Here is a 20,009-nt window from a genome sequence, read left to right on the forward strand (position 1 = left end):
CTAGATTAAAGGGGTCAGCTACAAAGCAGTTAGAGAGGAAACCTGAGGGGGCTGAGTGTAAAGTTGCTTGAATTCCAGGTGGGGTAATTTAGACTTGACATGTTAGATAAGGGTGAAATGTGCCTGATTATTCAATAATTATTTATTACATGCTTACTTGGTGCCAGGACTCTTCTCTCCATTGGGATGAAAATGATTAGGAACGTCAGTGAGCCAGAAGGGAGGGTGTACCTCAGAGTGAGGGAAGTTTTATCTAAACGGCAGGCTGGGGAACCTCGAGGGATGTTTCTGAGGGTGAGGATCTGTACATGCCTGGTGACTACAGGAATAAAGAGGAAGAAGAAAAAATAAGAGATTATTTTTCTTCCAAAGAATGAATCAGCAGGACTTAGTGGTAGACTGCTAAACTTGTTAAAGACCAGGAAGGAGGAATCATGTGAAATGTGTCCTTCTCATTCTCATTTCCCTGAGCTGAGTAGCAATAACAACAAAACAACAACAACAACAACAATAACAACAACAACCAAAAAAAAACCAGCTAAAAGGTAGATGTTCCAAGCCACTGAACCTGTTATTTTCTGCTATGATAGCTCCCTGTACAGCAGTATCACCACACAGCATGACCCTGGGAAGCAGAGAGAAGAACTTGTAGGTGTTCACTTAGTGGTACCCACTGGAACCTGAGAAACCATTTAGAGGCTTATCATCCCCTGCCCTCATGAAAGCATGTGCTGCTGCAGCCCTACTTTTGTTTTCTAGGAGAACAAACAGAAAGGAAGAGGATGGACAAGAAATCAAGATTAAGTTGTTCTTCATTCATTCAACCGACGTTTATTAAGGGTCAGCTTTGCGCAAAGCATCAGCAACTGTATGTACCTAACAGCTAACGATCAAAGTCTCCAGGTGCTGCAAGATTCTGAAGACATGTGCAAATGCCTTGTGCTGTAACCCTATTTGTATCCCTAGTGCTTGATCTGTAGGAACATTTGATCTGGGCTTGATAAATGGACACACAGGTGAAGGAAGAAACAAATGAAAAGTGGCATCTATGAAGGCTGGAGGACTCAGGGACAACTCCTGGATGAGATGAGCTGAGATGAGGACACAGAGGGTAAGCAAGAGTTAAATGGACAGGATAAAAATTCTACAGGTACATTAGAGCCACAGAAACAGAGAGGTCAGGATAAATTTAGCCTTTGTAGGCAAAGTTGTCTGATGAATCATTGCCTGAATTGCTTATGTATGCTCATATTCGGCAAACGTGGTCTATGTCTTATCTGGTCTTCCTTACAAGTCCCCATATCCCTTAGTGGTGACAAAGAGACTAAAGTTTAATCTACCATGGTTTAAAGCATGGTTCATTCTGTTAATGTCAACATTCCTTGAAGGTAAAATCCCAAATTTGGGGATTACTCAGTCTCTCCTATTCTTTCCTCTTCTTTCTGAGATAATCCTTGGGTATATGGCAGGGTGGGAGTGAGGGACTCACTTGGCTCTAGGATGGGACAGTGAAGAAGTGTCAATGTTGTCTTTGGATTCTCTGTTGGCCTCCAGTGATGAAGCCAGTGGCTGGTGTCACCCCCTGGGTTTGATCAAGGGCAGTAGTCCTTTCTAGCTGACTTCCCTGGCCTGCCTGGTAGACCTCTCTGTTTCTGTCTCTGCCACAGCTTCCATCTTCCCACCTAACCTCTGCTCTGAGTCCCCTTCCCTGGTCATAGTGAGCCCTATGGCAGGCCTTTTGACAGTCAGCTCAGCAGCCTTTTCTGTCTCACTGTTGAGGCTGCAGGTGGGGTGCTGTGGGGACATCTGGGTCCCATATGTACCACTGAAGCTCAAGGAGACCCACCTAAGCTAAGCCTTGAAGTGTGTTTATGTTTCACCATGCTGCAATACCAAGTCAGTGTTGCTGTGGCTGTAACCCAGGGGCAGCCTGTGAAACATCTCCTTGGACCACAGCTCCCTTGTGGTAAGAGAGAAAAACCGAAGGGCTAATGCACATATACCCGTTTGAGCCAAACCCAGCTTCCTTCTCTAACTCTGTTCTCTCTCTGTGCCTTCTTTTTTCCCATCACCCCCTAAATCCCCTGCAAAATAACTTCCTTCTTCAGTAGAGCAGTGACTCTCACAGCTTATCTGTTACAGGCCAGTGGGTTGCTTTCTTCAGACTCTGAGAAAATGCCATGAACAGAGACGTTTTGCCTTAATTCTTGGTAGACTTAAAAGGAACATCATGAAATTCAGAAAATCACATCTCAAGACAACATCACTTGTTTAGATGCAAATTCAATTATTCTTTCTACCAACAATAGCTGACTTTTAACTCTTTCTTTCTTCTGTTAAAATAAAAAAATCTCATTGTCCCCAGGGCAAATGGTCTCCTGGAAAAATTTTTTAAAAAGAAGAAAAGACAACAGCATATTGAAACACATGACAGGTGTTTCACAAGCTTCTATCTTCAAAAGAGCCCAGCATTATTCTGCAGAAGATGAAACCAAGGCACAGACAGTAAAGAGACTTGCTTAAGGCCACGCAGTTCATAGGCCCAGCTCTTCACTTCTAGGTTTTTTGCACCTTCCATAACATCACAGCATACCTAAAGTGAAGACCACAATTGGGAGCTAAGGAAAATAGGACCAGATAGGAAGAGCAGGGCTGGAAACTAGGCAGAGAAGTTAAGAATGAATAAGGCAGGAATGGAAGGCTATGGATGATTTATAGGGAAAAGGTTGGGGGGTCAGGATAGAAGCAATGTTTAAGGATAATTCCCCAGAGATCAGCTACAGGAGGTTTCTTTTCCTTACCGCCTAGGGGAAGCAAGCTGTTTGTTGCAAAACATCTCAGGAGAAGTGTTTCCAGAGATCTCTCCTCCTGGGCTCCTCCTCTGTGAATCCCCTGCTGATGAACCTGCAAAGTGGGTCTGAAGCTACCCAGTCCCTTCCTCACTCAGGGCGGGGTGGAGTGGAGCAGTGGAAAGACCCTCTGTCCTGCTCAGGGGCCTCAGCTACTCCTCAGCTTTCACAGTGATAACCCATTCTCCCTGGTGCCTTGGTGCAGCAGAGGAGGCAAGCACTATATAAATGCTAAACAGATGAGGCTGTGCTTGTCCCAGGAATAAATAGACCATCCGCTCCCGCTGTCAATTCTGTACCTTTCATGAACACAGACACGTCTCCCAAGAAGGGGAAAATGTTAGTGTCACTCTTCCATTTATTTTTGTGATTTTCTCTCAATCATGGCAGCAGAATGTTCTATATTTTGTTGGTTTTTTTTTGGTGTTATTGATTTTTTTTTTTTTCAGAAGGACTTTATGGTTATTTTAATTTCTTGAATTCACATTCAGAAAATGGGATGTTTTCTTCTGATTGCCCTTCCAAAATAACAACAATAATAACCATCATTTGTATAGTGCCCTCACAGGCATTATCTCATAAAAATTTATTAGACCTGGACTCAGATGAAATGGATTCCTGTCTTGATTTCACCGTCTACTTGCTGTGTGACCTTGAATACATGACTTGGCCTCTCTGAGTCCTAGTTGTTTCATTTGTGTAATGAACATCATGAGACATCTGTTTTTCCCAGCACAAATGCTTGTGCGAGGAGTAAATAGGATAATTTATATGAAAACTTGAGATAGGTATTGATTTTTAGATGAGAAATTTGAGGCACAGAGAAGCTAAGTGGCTTACTCCAAGTGCTATAGCTTATAAGCAGCACAGGTCGCATATAAACACAGGTCTGACAACAAGTGATCTATCCATGAACCTGCAGCTTTGAGTGATGACTGAGACTTGGAGATGGACATGGAAGCCAATATTACAAAATAGAATCACAGTTAGCATTTATTAACGCTATATGTCAGCTACTCTTCTAAGAATTTTTCTGAATTAATTCATCTAGTCCTTATAATAACCCTCTAAAGCTATCTTACATTCATTTTACAGAGATTAAGTCATTTCCCCAAGATCACAGGACCAGTAAGTGGAGTTACCTAAATTTGCACAGAGACTGACTGCAGGAACTCTGTCATTAACCACTACCTTATCCTGCTTCTCTCAGATCACTCCTGTTCCATGCTGCTGCAGGTCAGAGCAGATCTTTTTCCAAATCAGCTCCAGGGGAGGTTGGGACTCACCTGGCCTCTAGGAACCTTTGCAATAAGGAGGAGACTGGGGTGCAGGAGTATTGGGCCATTTCCCTCTGGAAACTCATTTCAAGGTCTGTCCTGGGGCTTAACTGTCTAGGTCTGTGATTCTCACACTTAACCCACATCAGAATCCCTTGGAGGTCTTGTTACAAGGCAGATGACTGGGCCCCATCCCTGGAACTTCCATCTTTCAACCTGGGGTGGGACCTGACCATGTGAATTTCTGACAAATTCTTAGGTAATGTGGGTGCTGCTACCCAGGGACGGCATTTTGGCAAACTACCCAAAATGATAAACCATGGGGCGACATCTGGGTCCCAGGTTCAGCCATCTCTGAACTGCCCCGATCTGAATAAAGAAGAACTTGATCTGGACCCTAGAAAAGCCAAAAGCCCATTCGCCGGGTCTCTGTGAAAATGTTTAGCGCTGAAAAGTGCTGGAGGTGTCTTCCCCGGGCCAGAGCTCCTCCGCAAGGGCGCTTACTGGGGCTGGCCGTGAACTGCGGGCTGAGGGCAGTGGGCTCTGCATTATGGATGGAAGAGCTCCGAAGCCCCCACTGCAGATAAAGTAAACACACAGCCGCTGCAGCCGCGGGAAAGCCCGTGACCAAGCCACCCGGCCCTCCCAGACAGAACCTTTCCTTCAGCAGTTGTTGTTTTCCTCTGCTGCTGCCTTCTCATCGCCTTGTACTGACAATAGTCGTAAATAACCGCAGTGCTGTAGAGAAATCATTTTAACAGGAGAGAGTCAAATAAATACATTAGACCTGACAGCTTAACTACGCGGAGTCCATTTGTATGTGGTGGCCGGCAGCTTCCCGAGGCTGACGGGGAACACAGAAGCCACAAGAGGGAGCGCCGAGCTCGCTGTGAACCAGGCAGACGGCGGGCGGCCTCTCCGAGCCCACCCCAAGCCCTGGAGTGGAGGCTTCCGCCTCCGCTGAAACAAAGCTCTCAGGCTCCGACTGGCGTGGAAAAATAATGCCAACCCCGCCTCCATTCCCCACGCCTCCAAAGAGTCACGATTTGGGGTTTAACTCGGCAGGGGGTTTAGGGTTACACCTGGGGTTGAGGTGGTAGGACCTGTCTTCTGGTCCTGTGTCCCCCGCAGGGGTGGTAGAGTCACCAGTACACAGCAGAAGCACCAGATGCTCATGCGTGTGCCACCCACATGCTCCTTTCCTGGCCCTGGTTTTCAGCAATGGTAGTTTCTGCGTAGCTCAGCTGATCTGGCCGATCGTGGAGCTTCTAAGACCGATTCTCTGGTTCCCAGGAGTATGTATCTGCCTCTTTTCCTCCCGGTGGCTGAGAGCCAAGATGTCCTGATTCTCAGGCTGCTCACTCTTTCAGGAAGTGCTGAGGCTCGGTCACCAGGAAGGCATGATAGACTCAGGGTACCACCTTCCTCTGGGCAAGGAAGCATCCATGGAGTGGATCCACAGAGTCTCGTGGGCTGGCTGTTCTCGGCCTGCAGCCCTCTGCTTCCACCTTGTCAGGGCTCAGCAGTCTGTGAACTAGAGGGCTTCTTTTGTGATTGAACTGCACACCAGTGAGTGGGAGAGAGGCTCTCAGTGCAGAGTTGCCTATCTTGAGTTCAAACCTGCTGACACCCAAACAGCTGGAGGTCAGGGATGGGGAGGGCAGTGGGAGATGCAGTCTTTGCATCCTCCCAGTTCTTCTCACAGAGCTGGGTCTTCAGAAGGGGACAGAGAAACATAACCAAATGCTCTGCTGCTAGTTGGTGGAGGTTTGATTTGTCTTTGTCGTCTTGCTAGGTCCCAGACTTCAAAGGCCTTGTCAGCATGGACTGGATCTTAGTTGCTGTTGAAAACCTAGAACCTAGCTGAATACTCACTGCGTGGCAGTCTTTTTGTCAGTGCTTGATTATAGGGGACACATTTTAGAAATACTTACTAGTTGTCTTTGAGTCTGTGGTCATGAGGTGAATATTTCATATTCTCTAAAGGAAGTGTAGATATGACAGGTCAGGTATAAACACTTGCTGACAATAAAATTATTAGATGCTATAATAAATTCCAAAATAGGATTGTTGTCTATATCTTGGGGACAGATTGGATCAGACCATGTCATTGTCTCCTTGAAGCTGGTAATATTTCCCTGTGGCTTTGAATGGAGTTCATGGTGGAGTGGGCTTCTATAGAACTGTCTGCTCAGCACTATCTTTTTTTTTTTTTTAATTTGAGATTTGACCCTCTGTCTATCCATAGGCTGAAGAATAGTAGCTGCATGAAGACAGCCCATCCCCCAGTGCCCAGTTTTATTATATTGGTTGAGGACTTGGCATAGGATCCATGCTGGTTTGAATATTGTAATGCCCCATAGCCATAGCAGATTGTTCCATAGTGGATACCTGACATAACCTGAGTTGATCCAAATTCTTTCCTGGGAATTTTGGCACTGAAATGGGTAAAAAGAAGTCAGTTTCTCTTTGCATTCCTTGAATGTGAGACTGAAAGCCAGGATGTGCTGGCAGCCATGTTTCTCACTTTGTGGACAAGAAGAGTAAACGAGAAAGCCTTTGAACAACACACATACATACCATGCTGAGAAAAAGACAGGCAGAGAGACAGAGAGGAGCAGAAATTTGTGATACCTAGATAACTGGATTACTGACAATATGCAAGTCTCTGCTTCCAGTTGTTTCTGAAGCCTAGCTGTATCCTTCTTCTTGAGTCCTCTGAGACATCTTAGCACTTCTATAATTTTTCTTAACAATGAAAGCAGCTCTCCCTGTCCCAAACCTGAGCTCCAGCCTGGGTATCATTACTTGCAATTAAAAGGACCTGGCTAACTGTAGCATATAAAGCAATTGACAGTAAGACCCCAACCAATTTTTACAAATTTTATTTTCAATATTCTTCAACAGAATTTATCATCGCTAAAAACAGGCTCAGCAATTTTCTGCCTTTGTACTACGTGCATGTCTTTTCTGCCCAGCATTCTGCAGAATTTATTTATCTCCTTCAGCCTTTTATAAGATGTCCCCTGTCCTCTGAAGCTGCCCCAGACACTCAGAACAGATGCATTTGTTCCCTTAGCAGTTTGCTCAGTCCTTGTAGAACATGTTTTTCTGTACTGGGATGGCAGAATTGTCTTCAGCACACGATTAGGATCTTGTCAAAAGTGGGAGCCATGCCCTTGTCATCCTTGCTTCCATAATGTCTGACACATTCTAAACACAGAGGACAGTTTGTGCAATGAGTATGAGGCTTATGTCCAAAAGCAGGGAAAGGTCCTCGTGGCCAGTAATTCCCGAAGGGTGGGATGGTGATGTGGAGGTAGCGAGGGAGTATCTATCACAGAAACAAAGTGAACACAGCCTAGTGAATATCTCCATCTGTTTTCCTTCTTTTTTTAGCCCCATTTAACTTGCACCCCTTGGTTCAACACACACACACACACACACACACACACACACTTCTCGCCACTTCCCTCTTGTGGCCCTAGCCCCGACCTAGTATTTAGAAGTGACTCACGCTTCAGTGTCTTCTACGGTATTATACTCAGAGGCTTCGCCAAGCGCTAGTCACCAGAGGGAACCCTTCAAACTCAAAGGCAAAACAGAAAATAAAAAAAAGGGTAGGGAGAAAGAGGAAAGAGGAGGTGAGGCAGAAGTAATATCCAATTTCAACATTTCCTACTTTGCCATGTAAACTTCCAGAGGCAACAACGATACAATTCGTATGTTTTGTATCCTGCCTGCTTCCTTGTGGGAGTTTCGTAAATTGATGATGATAACACAGTAGATTTCTTTTAAGTTCTTAGACATTCAGTCTTTATTGCTTTGTAAAGTCTGCTCTGGGCACAGATGAAATGAAAGCGGTGAGATTTTGCTCTGTCCATTCTGCAAGTTCCATCAGAGAATTTGCACCTGCTATGCAACTTGCATTCTGAAATAGCAAGTCATATTACCAAAGGTACCTGAGGCCAGCACCGACAGGCCCAGGATAGTGGGTGACCCAGGGAGACTGAATAGGGTCATCTCAGTGGCTGGTTGGAAAGGAAGGGACTTGATTAACGAGCATTCTAAGGGAACAGCCATGGCTTTCTGTAGCCTCCATATGCAATGAGGATTTTTGGAAAATTATGCAAAACTTATTTCCCTCCAGCCCTATAATAAAATATATGTAATGTGTAAATAGCAGAGTTTCTAATGTGGAAGTCCTAACACTCACCTGCTCTATTTAATTATTGGAATACAATGTGGTTTTTTTCCACAGCTGAATAGCTGCACTAATAGGAATATTACATTGATGGACAAACTCACTCTCCAAGCCAATACATTTTTTGCTTTTATGCTGATTTTATGAAATACAAATGTGTGTCATTTGTAGTTCACAACAGAAAACAATGAGCTCTGCAGTGTATCACTATCTGCCTATGCAGAGTCGGCCTCTTAAATTCAGCCTGGGAGAAAAGCCTTCACAATTGTTAATAAAAGGAATCAGACCTTTTCAGACAGAGTTATAAAACTGTGAGACAGACGAAAATAATCTCAGACAAGTGGATTTTCAATTCTCTTACCCTGAATCCCCCCAAATCACAGCACCCCCCACCAACACCACACACACTCACATAAACAGGATTCACTCCCTTCTTGAATGAATTAATTTATTCCAGAGTGCAAGGGTGACTTAACTCATGCTGGCTATATGCAAATGACAAGATGTAGCTGATTCTTGTTTGTGAGGAAAGAACAAACCAGACCTCCATGGTGTGGCAGTACTAAGCCAAACGAGGAGATGCTGTACTCGTGGTGCCCAGCCCAAGAGCTTTGCCCCTTCAGCTGCCGACCTCCCCGTGGTGGTCCCAGAGACACTGAGCTGAAGTGATGCCTATCACTAGTTGAGTACCTTAAAATACTGCCATTGGTTCCAAGACCTTCTGTAGCAACTGTTTCCATATAAAGTGGATGCAAATGGATCAGCAGGACATTGTGTATGCATTGTTCATCAGTATAATGAAGTTTCATTATGGCTGGGCTTGGTGTGTATGTACATTCACTTGTCAAATAAGATCCTGCATGCAGAAGAGCTTTACCAACCCTACAGTGCTTTGTAAACTACAAAACGCCATAGACACGTGGGTTTGCTATTATCAGAGTTGTGATTATGAATCCCTGAAGGGCAGACATTACAGCAGGCAGACCTGGGGTGCTCTCAGATGGAGCAAGTTGGGCTTGCAATCAGAAATGAGCTTAAGATTTACTGACTTTATTATAGGGAATAAATGCTTGGAGACAGAGGGGGACCGTTTATGACTGTCGTTAATATCTTACTTGGAAAATGCACATCGTGTTGCCTGCCACCTAGTGGCAGGAGAATAAATTTGCAATTCCCTTAAGTCCCTGAGAAAGGACTTAACAGAACATTTCTGAGAAGGGCTGGCATTAGGAATGAGGAACTGTAGGTGGAAGCACACGGTGCAGTGAGTGAGAGTGACTGTCATTGCTGCCTCTGCCAGCCCAGGGACCTGACCTCAGGCCCCACCACAATTTTTTTTTTTTTGGAGATGAAGTCTTGCTCTGTCACCCAGGTTGGAGTGCAGTGATGTGATCTCGGCTCACTGCAACCTCCGTCTCCTGCGTTCAAGTGATTCTCCTGCCTCAGCCTCCTGAGTAGCTGGGATTATAGGTGTGTGCCACCACACCCGGCTAATTTTTGTATTTTTAGTAGAGATGGGGGTTCACCATGTTGGTCAGGCTGGTCTCGAACTCCTAACCTTGTGATCCGCCCACCTCGGCCTCCCAAAGTGCTGGGGTTACAGGCTTGAGCCACTGCGCCCTGCCAGGCCCCACCACAGTTTTAACCGGCATCTCCACTGTATACATCTTAAGAGCCCTGTGGGCCGTTTAGACATTAAGTAAAAATAACAGCAGAAATGATCTGGATGGTGATTATAATATTAAGTAACATAAACAGTTATAATCATAATACCAGATTGCTTCCCTGTTCCTTTTTGGGCTCTGATGAGTAAACAGACAAAGGACTGAAGAGAGAGGAGGAGGATGCCCAGGAGGTTGCAAACAGAATATAAAATCCTCCCCTCCCTTAACCCCTCACTCCGGGAGGTTGTGCTAAATGATAATCATACCTTTGGAGCACCTATAGCTTTTGAAGACAGGGGACCCATCTTCAGTGGTCTCAGTCCATCTGGACAAATATTTCACTTTAGGATGCCCTGCACTGCCGGCCTGGACTGCCTTCTCTTCTGTATGATAGACTCAGCACCTGCAACATACCTGAGCTTCCCAGGAAGAGTTGGGCAACCATTAATAAGAAATAAATATTTGGTCTTTGTCTCCTGTTCCTGGCAGAGAGCTTCTAAAACTCTTCAGTGATGGGGTAATAGGCACATCTTTTGTAATTCATAACAAGCCTCTTTCAACTATTCCTGAGTTTATGCTAATGAAATGACTATTGGTGGGCCCCTAGATAGCTTCAGGATGGGGTGGGTTTCCAGAGGAACCAACCATGAGTTTAAAGACTTGGTTTTCAGCCCATCCCTCAACCTCCAGGAGCGGAGAGGAGATGGAGATTGAGCTCAGTCACCAATAGCCAATAATTTAATCAATCATACCTACCTCATGGAACATCTGTGAAAGACCTAAATAATAATATTCTGAGAACTTTCGAGTTGGTGAATACATCCACGTACTGGGAGGGTGATGTGCCCCAACTCCTTGGGGGCAGAGAAACACCTGTGCTCGGGACCCTCCAAACTTTACTCTATGTATCTCTTTATTTGGCTTTTCATTTGTATCCTTTATTCCTTTATTATAAACCAGTCAATGTAAGTAAATGTTTCCCTCACTTTGTGAGCCATTCCAGCAAATTGTCAAACTATCGGTAGTTAGTGTCTGACTTGAGTTGGGTTGAAGGGCAACCAGTTGATGTCCAGATGGTTAGAGAATTTGGATAGTGTCAGAAAAAAAAAAAAGAAAACCCACAAATTTAGTGTCAGAAGCGTTGTAAGTAATAGTTCACCACTGAAAGGCAGCCACAACAACTGCAGATCTAGCACTTATTTAAATTTTAAAAATCTTTTTAAATTAGTAATTTAAGGACAGCCAGCCCTCCATGTCGGCAAGTTCTGCATCCGCAGATTCAATCAACCTTGGATCAAAATATTTGTTTTAAACCCAGTAAAATGATAATACAACAATTAAAATAATACAAATTTAAAAATACAGTGTAACAGCTATTTACATAGCATTTATATTGCATTAAGTATTATAAGTAGCCTAGAAGTTATTTAAAGTATATGGGAGGTTGTGTGCAGATGCACCATTTTATTTGCTAGTTTATTTAAAGACAGGGTCTCACTCTGTTGCCCAGGATGGAGTGCAGTGGTGTGATCATAGCTCACTGCAGCCTCAAACTCTTGGGCTCAAGCAATCCTCCCATGTCAGTCTTCTGCGTCCCTAGGACCACAGGTGTGTGCCACCACGCCTGGCTAATTTTTAATTTTTTGGTTGAAACTGGAGTCTTGCTATGTGCCCAAGCTAGTCTCGAACTCCTGGCATCAAGTGATTTTCCCTGCCTCCACCTCCCAGAGTGCTAAGATTACAGGCATGAGCTACTACATCTGTCTTACTATGCCATTTTATAACAGGGACTTGAGTGCTGAATGAGAATGTTGAAGTCACTGATAAGAGCTAGCACTTATTGAATACTTACTATGTACTTGGCCCTCTACATCCTATCTCAGGTAACTTTCATAATGGTCGTATGAGGTGAAGGCAGTTACAACTCCCATTTTACAGATGGAGAAATGGAGGATTCGAAAAGTTAACAAGTTTGGTCACATAGTAAGTGATGGAAACAAAATCCAAATACAACTTGCACACACTTCACTCTTCGCACCTTATGGACTTAATTTTGCTTGTACGCAATACCAAATATCAGAATCTTGGTGTAGAAAAGAACTTTTAAACTAGCCTAATTCAATTACTCATTCAAGACAGGTATTTTCTATGGCAGTGGTTCCCAGACTCTGGCCCTTTCTAACTGGTTGCATTAAAATCATTAAAAAACAAACAAAATCAAGCCAAACCAAACCAAACGCAACCAATTAACCAAGCAAACAACAGCAGCAACAACAACAACAACAACAACAACAACAAAACAAGTTTGTGAGACACCCTGCCCTTCCCTTCCTGCTCTAACACTCTGATTCAGTGACTTTCTACTCAGGCCTGCAGATTCATACTAAAAAGCTACCTGAATTGCCAAGCCCAGCCAGGTGGGGAGCCTGTGCTCCACCGCGTCTCTATAGCACTAGAGAAGGGGCGGAGTAATACAGGACTGGGGCAAGCAACAGAGGGAGGAGTTGGGTTTGAATTATCTAGCAGCATGAAGCAGGAAAGATAAAAAAGAGCACAAGGTTAGGTTGTAGACTGGCTTCAGAGACTGTCAGATCCCCCCCCTTTTTTTTTTAAAGGGAGTGTGAAACAGTAGCATTCTTTTGTTTGTTTTTTAAAATATCAAGCAGAGATACACCAGGAGCTAGTGCCTTGCTTCTCTCCCACATACTGCCTAAGCAAATAAGGCCCATTGTTCAGGCCAAAGTTAAGTAAAGCCTTAACTGATCTGATTTTTGTGCATCCATTTTTAATAGATGGTGGAGAGCAGTGCAGCGGCAATGGTTTGCTGTAGTGCCCTTTACTCACTTGCTAATCTCATGGGCACAGTGAACTACTGCTGCTTCTCGGAGGCTAGGTGGAGTGATAAAGCAATACAGGCAGCTTCAGTGAAATGCCCATGTGGGTTAGGGTTCTCTGAGATATGAATGGGAAATCACATGCTTACTATCCTAGAAATGGGCTACCAGGGATGAGATGTCTTACAGCTGAGTGATCACTAATACAGTGTTGAAGAGGGAAAGCTTTGCCTTTGCTTTATTTTTTATTTTATTTAATGTGCATGAGCAAGGGGGAATTACAGCATAATGATTCCCCAGTAACCCAATGAGGTCCAGATACTTATGTACCCTTCTTCATAAGAGAAGGGGAGATGGAGGTTGTAAAAGTAAATCATTTTCATGGCAAAGGAATGGCCCAAAGAACAAAGGCCTGGGACAGAGTTCTTCTGTGCTGTGGGGGAGATGGCAGGAAGGTGAGGGATGGAACTTCACTGTGAACAAAAGTTGTGTTGTTATGCAGATAAAGCCTCCCAAGTAATCCCTTAGAACTGCCTGCAGAAAAATAGATGAAAAATCTGCCTGGGCATGGTGATGACTCCTAGTGTCTTCTCTTCTCTAGGGATTAATATTTCCTGGTTATTTGATGAGATTCCTAGGAAGGGGGTCTTAAGACAATTGCATTTCTCCAGAGAACGTCCCTCCTGGTGCTTCAGAAAAGAAAGAGGATCAGAGACACAGGAGAGCAGGAAAAGATCAGAGAGAGAGATCTTTGTTCTAAGAATATTTCTGAGGCTTTTCCATTGTTTAAAATTCAAAGCAGTTGGCATGTCAAAGCACCATATTTTGGGGCATCATTTTCTTGCCCTAACACTAACTGCCATGAAATGGAATCCTCATGTCATACCTCTTTGTGGTTGGTAAATGATGCTGGCTCCCTGCTTGGCCTCTGTCTTTCTAGAGGTGAACTTTTGATTATTTGAGGACTTCAGTATCTGTATGTAGCTAGTGTCTTTGCTTCCCATTAAAGTGAAAACATTTATCTGTCCAAATGAAACCACCCTAGACTATTCTAAAAGCAAATGTCCTTTAGCTATTTTGTGTCTGATGTTTGTCTTCCTGTGAATTCTGTCTTATCTGAGGACTTTGTGGATTTCTTAAAAATCAATATAAGAGGCTGAAAGTTAGCATGTTACCCATAAGAGCTACATTAATAAGAGACAGAGAAAGAAAGAAGTAAATGGAAAACAGTCCATCAGTTAGTGAAAATCTATGTGCCTTGCCCTGTGTTAGGTACTATGAGAATACAAAAAGTAAAGACAGGCTCAACTTTCATGAAACTTACAGGTATTGGAGGATGCAATTCAGCAAAGAGACTAAAAACATCAAGTGTAACCCAAAGGATCTGAGTTTAAATCTTAGCTCTGCCACTTAATGCATGACTAGTTATTTACACACTCAGAACTTCATTTATCTTATCTACAAACTGAGGATAAGAGAGACATCTTATTCATGAGAGTAAGGTGAACTTACAGTGGATTTATTAGTACATCCAACATGACAATTCAAGTAAACAATATAGCAAAATGTTTATGTGTGGACTCTTAATTTGACGTGTGAAATTGAAAATTTGCACATATAATAAATTATGACAAAAAGTAAAAAGTAACAATAATCTGATAGGCTATTCTTAGTTCACATCACAAAAACTTGTTTCCCAGGTGGGTAAAGCATTCTTACAACTTAATAATAAAGTCATGATTTAAGTCATGATTTATATGAAGAGAGAATTCACATACACACATAAAAGAAACACAAATGACTCCCTTGAACACAGAAAAAGATACCCAGTTATATTCACAATAAGATATATCTAAGTGAAAACTGAATTGATATTTGTTTTAAATATTTGTTCAAAGGTTTGAACACTATATGAGTAAGAGTGTGGTAAACAGCTCTATCATACAGTAATGGTATGTGATTTGGCAAAAATACATGAAAATTATAAACATATGTCTTTGACTCTGCAATTCTAGGAATTTATTCTACAGCTGTAGTCACACAAATGATACATCTATATGGCAACATTGTCCATAATCAAAAGATTGTTAACGATCTAAATTTTCTCTAGTGGATGACTTTTTAAATAAACGGTAGTACATCTGGAAAGTGTAATACAATATATTCATAAGTATTTTCTAAGATCTTATTAAAGATCTTAGAACATTTTCTCTAAGATACCTTAAGTAGAAAAAATTAAGGTGTATGTGCACATGCACGTGTGTGTGTGTGTGCATGTGTGTGTGTTTTGTAAGGGCAGAAAAAGGGTGAAAACTCAAAGAAGAGTCAGATAGTTGATGCTTAAATATCATCTTCACTGGGGAGATGTAAAGGAGGAAGCTGTAAATGAATGGGCCCAAAGACCAGACAATGGTGTGTCAATGATTGAAGGACAAACGATAGTTTGTGGACAAGTTACAGGAAGGTGAAAGACAGAACAAAGGTTGTCTTATTATGCAGATACAGTCTCCCAGGTAATCTCTCAGAGCTTCTCTCAGAAGAATAGATGGAAAAGTCTACTTGTTCTTAATGACAACTCCAGTCTCCTCTCTTAATCTTTTCTGTTTCTTTGAGGAAATTCCCGGAGAGAGGGTTTTAAGATGATTGCATTTCTTTTGGAAAGAAGTTTTCTTATTCATATAAGAAAATTCCAAATAAAGTCTTTTCTGATGCCTCAGAAGAGGATCAGAGAGAGGAGTCAGGGGGTCAGAAATAGATTTTGAGGCTGCTTCTTTAAGCCAGCACGTAAAAGCAACATATTTTAGGGCATTGTTTTCTGAGTCCCAACAATATTATATATATGCATATGTATATATCATGTATATATTTTACCACATGTTATATTTTGCGTGAAAATAGAAAAAATTGCTTGTTTTTGCATAGAGTATCTGAAATGTACTTAAGAAACTGTTAACATTGGTTGTCTTCAAGGAGAGTTGTGGGATGGTTAGCAGAAAGGGTTGGGAAAAAACATTCATTGTATACTTTTGGATTTTGTGAGAGTTAACTTTCTAAAGTCAAATGACACAATGGTCAATACATACTATATTTTCCTTTTGGGAAGATTTTTACAAGTGTTGTAGCATATGTACTCATGAATTTGGGGATAGATATGTATGGAGTGTTACTCTGTGCCAGACATTATTCTGTGATAGCTTATGCATGTATGGCACTTTTGTTACAGACCAAAAGAAACCAGAGGGTTCTTATGGCCTGTTGCACAGAAGAAGTCAATATACTGAGATAGCAGGTGTTGCAGTAGCAAAATAGTTTAATATTTGTGGGGCACAGAGTGAGGAAGATGAGAAATATTGCTGAAATTCACCTTCCTGAGAACTCAGAGGCTAGGGTTTTTAAGGATAATTTGGTGAGCAGGGGGCTAGGGAATGGGTGCTGCTGATTGGCTGGGTATGAACTCATAGGAATGTTGAAACTGTCTTCATGTGCTGAATCAGTTTCTGGGTGGGAGGTCACAGGACCAGTTAAGTCAGTTCCTTGGTATGAGTGGGTCCAGGTGGTGTCAGTTGTACCACTAGAATGCAAAAGTCTAAAAAATATCTAAAAGATCAGTGTTAGGTTTTACAATAGTGATGTTATCTATAAGAGCAATTGGGGAAGTTACAAGTCTTGTGACCTCCAGCGACGTGACTCCTGAGCAGTAAGCAATTATACAAAAGCAAGCTAGGGAACAATGGTTGGTTACTGTTTAATTATGTTCATGTCTTAGCAGAATTCAGACCCCTGTTATAATCCTAATTCTGTGGCCTTTTACAAAGTCTTACAAAGGCAGTCTCAGTGCCTTGAGAGGATCAGTTTTGCAAAGTGACTATTATTCTTATTTCAACATTAAGCTATAGGCCAAGTGTGGTGGCTCACATCTATAATCCCAGCACCTTGGGAGCCTGAGATGAGAGGATAGCTTGAGGTCAGGAGTTCAAGACCAGCCAGAGCAGCATAGTGAGACCCTGTCTCTACAAAAAATTTAAAAATTAGCTGGGTGTGGAAGCACATGCCTGTAGTCCCAGCTACTGGGGAGGCTAATGTAGGAGGATTGCTTGAGCCCGGAGGTTGAGGCTGCAGTGAACTATGATCATGCTACTATTCTCTAGCCTGGGCAACAGAGCAAGACTCTGTCTCTAAAAAAAAGTTAAATTATAAACTAAATTCCTCTCATAGTTTGCTCGGCCTCCCCGGAATGAGCAAGAGCAGTTAGCTTGTGAGAGTAAAAGCAAGATGGAGTTAGTTATGTTAGATTTCTCTTACTGTTATAATTTTTGCAAAGGCAGTTTTGCTTGCAGTGTACCACACCCTATTCAAATTGCTCTGCTTATACAAACTCATTTAAACTTTACAATGACCCTATGAGCACATACTATCATTATTATCCCCACCTAACAGAGGAGAAAACAGAGTTACAGAGGCAAAAATAACTTGCCAATAGTCACAAGTGGCAGAACTAGGCTTTAAAGCCAGGTAACCTGTTTATAGTTAACACCAGAAAAGGTAGGATGAACTACATAATTTGCAAGGCCCAGTGACAAATAAAAATCTGATGTTCCATATTCAAAAGTTATTACGAATTTCAAGATGGCAACAGCAGAACATTAAACCAACTATAAGGCTCTTCTGAGCATGAAGACCTGAGCAACTGCAGATCACACATTCCCTCAAAGCTGGTCCTAGTCAACACCCCACTGTCTTTCAAGGCAAACAAGGCTCCAGAGCTCATGGAGCTGACATCCTAATTTGGGGAGGGGAATGTTACATAATAAATAAATAAATTGGACATAGTATGTGCCAGTGAGATGAAGTAAGAACCCTCTTTGAGGTCTGCTGGGACCCCCCAAGCATGAAAATAAAAGAAAAATCCTGACTTCCTTCAAGAGAAATTACAGGCACCTAGCTAGCCTTAAAAAGTAAATGAATAGGCCAGGCATGGTGACTCATGCCTATAATCCCAGCACTTTGGGAGGCTGAGGCAGATGGATCACGAGGTCGGGAGATCGAGACCATCCGGGCTAACATGGTGAAACCCCATCTCTACTGAAAATACAAATAATTAGCCGGGTGTGGTGGCACACACCTGTAGTCCCAGCTACTCGGGAGGCTGAGGCAGGAGAATGGCGTGAACCAGGGAGGTGGAGCTTGCAGTGAGCCAAGATCCCACCACTGCACTCCAGCCTGGGTGACAGAGCAAGACTCGGTCTCAAAAAAAAAAAAAAAAAAAAAAGTAAATGAGGAACAGATAAGCAAGAAAATAGTAACAACAATCTCCCAAGCAAGCTGGAGTCACAAGTTGTTTTGGCTCCTTATAGAAACTAAAAGGTAACATCTTAGCATATGTTCTTAAGTTGTTTTACAGAAACTCCCACTGGCTGGAAAATGCCCACTGCTGTCACATAGACCTTAGATAAGGAGGAACTGAAAACTAAACTCTGACTGTGGTTCTTGTTTTAAATTTCTTCTTGAAGGGCCTGGAAAGAGTCACACCCATGGGCAAAACCGATATATAACCTCCATGAGTTGGTTTACAATTTTGACAGCAACTTCTGCTTTCCTGAAACCGTTGCTTGTAAGCTATCAGGTAGTTCAGGTCTCAAGTGTTAACACTCATTCTTCTTGCTTAACGCCATGCAATAAATGCCCTTTTCTCCACTGCAAATCTCAAGCATCAGTGTCTGGGTTTACTGCACCAGGCAACTGGACCCTAGTTCATTCAGTAACACCAGGAAGAAAATATCCATGTAATACGATACAGCATGCCAGGAAGCCTGAGAAGTTCTGCAGTAAAGATACCTGTTTGACTTTATTTAACCCAGGTTTGTCCTAATTTATTGACTATAGAATCTTTTACCTGAATTTAATCTAGTATTTTAATTTTTTGCTGGGCGCGGTGGCTAACGCCGGTAATCCCAGCACTTTGGGAGGCCGAGGTGGGCAGATCACAAGGTCAGGAGTTCAAGACCAGCTTGGCCAACATGGTGAAACCCCGTCTCTACTAAAAATACAAAAATTAGCCGGGCATGGTGGCAGGCATCTGTAATCCCAGCTACTCAGGAGGCTGAGACAGAAGAATCGCTTCAACCCAGGAGGCAGAGGTTGCAGTGAGCTGATATCACACCACTGCACTCTAGCCTGGGCAACAGAGCTAGATCTCGTCTCAAAAAAAAAATTTTTTTTTACCTTATATTCCCACCATCCTATGGAACTAGAGTTGTAATAAACTCATTGGGAAACTCTGATCTAAATGATTCCCCTTATACTAAAGATTAGGAAGCTGAGGCCCAGAGAGGTCATGGGGCTTGGTCAATGTCATAGATGACCGGCTGGTGGGTGCCAAAATCAGATCTCATATCCCTTAGTTCCCCTCCACCATTCTCTCTAATATGCCAGTAGTAACAGAGGCATTGCTAACTTATTTCATTTTCATTCACATATTTCTGCCATTAGAGAGACTTCGTCAAGAACCAGGTGGTGTTTGGTTGTGCTTTATAGGTAATAAGGATTTTATTTTGTGTTGTCCAATTATTTGCAGATTTTTTTTATCCTTTAGTAAGACTATTCTTTTTAAAGCCTTTTCTCCTTCTCCTTCTTTTTTTTTTTTTTTTTCCTTATTTTCAATTCGAGGCCACACATGTACCACTGTTTTCTGAAATGCAACTCAATGTTATACTTGATACCATCTTAAGAACTAAAGGATTCACTTCCAAAATAATAGGTTCCATTAAACAACAAATGTATCTATTAAGGAAAGAGTACAATCTTTGCATCTAAAACTAGTGCTTTGTCTTATTTTGTGTGTATGTGTTGGGGCGGAGAGCAGAAATACAGGCAAGTGTTTATAGAATGTTAAATTCATTCACTGTTAAAAGGATACACATAGACACTGTGACAAGGGCTCCTTAGGTTGTGGAGATAGTGACATTTTAAAAACATTTGTCTTAAATTTTGCCTTAGAGTAAAATCTCTTCACAGCCTTTTGCTTCTCATCAAAAAGGTGAACTTTAGGCTTTTCTTACTGCATTTAAATCAACTTTTTGACTGAAACGATGATTTTCTCAACTGTATTGCATGATTTCTCTTGTTTGTATTGACCAACTCAAGCAACTGTTTTGGATTCGCGTGAACTCAGGGTCAAAATG

This window comes from Rhinopithecus bieti, unplaced genomic scaffold (genome assembly GCF_001698545.2).
Source record: "Rhinopithecus bieti isolate Rb0 unplaced genomic scaffold, ASM169854v2 scaffold_15813, whole genome shotgun sequence".
Lineage (NCBI taxonomy): Eukaryota > Metazoa > Chordata > Mammalia > Primates > Cercopithecidae > Rhinopithecus > Rhinopithecus bieti.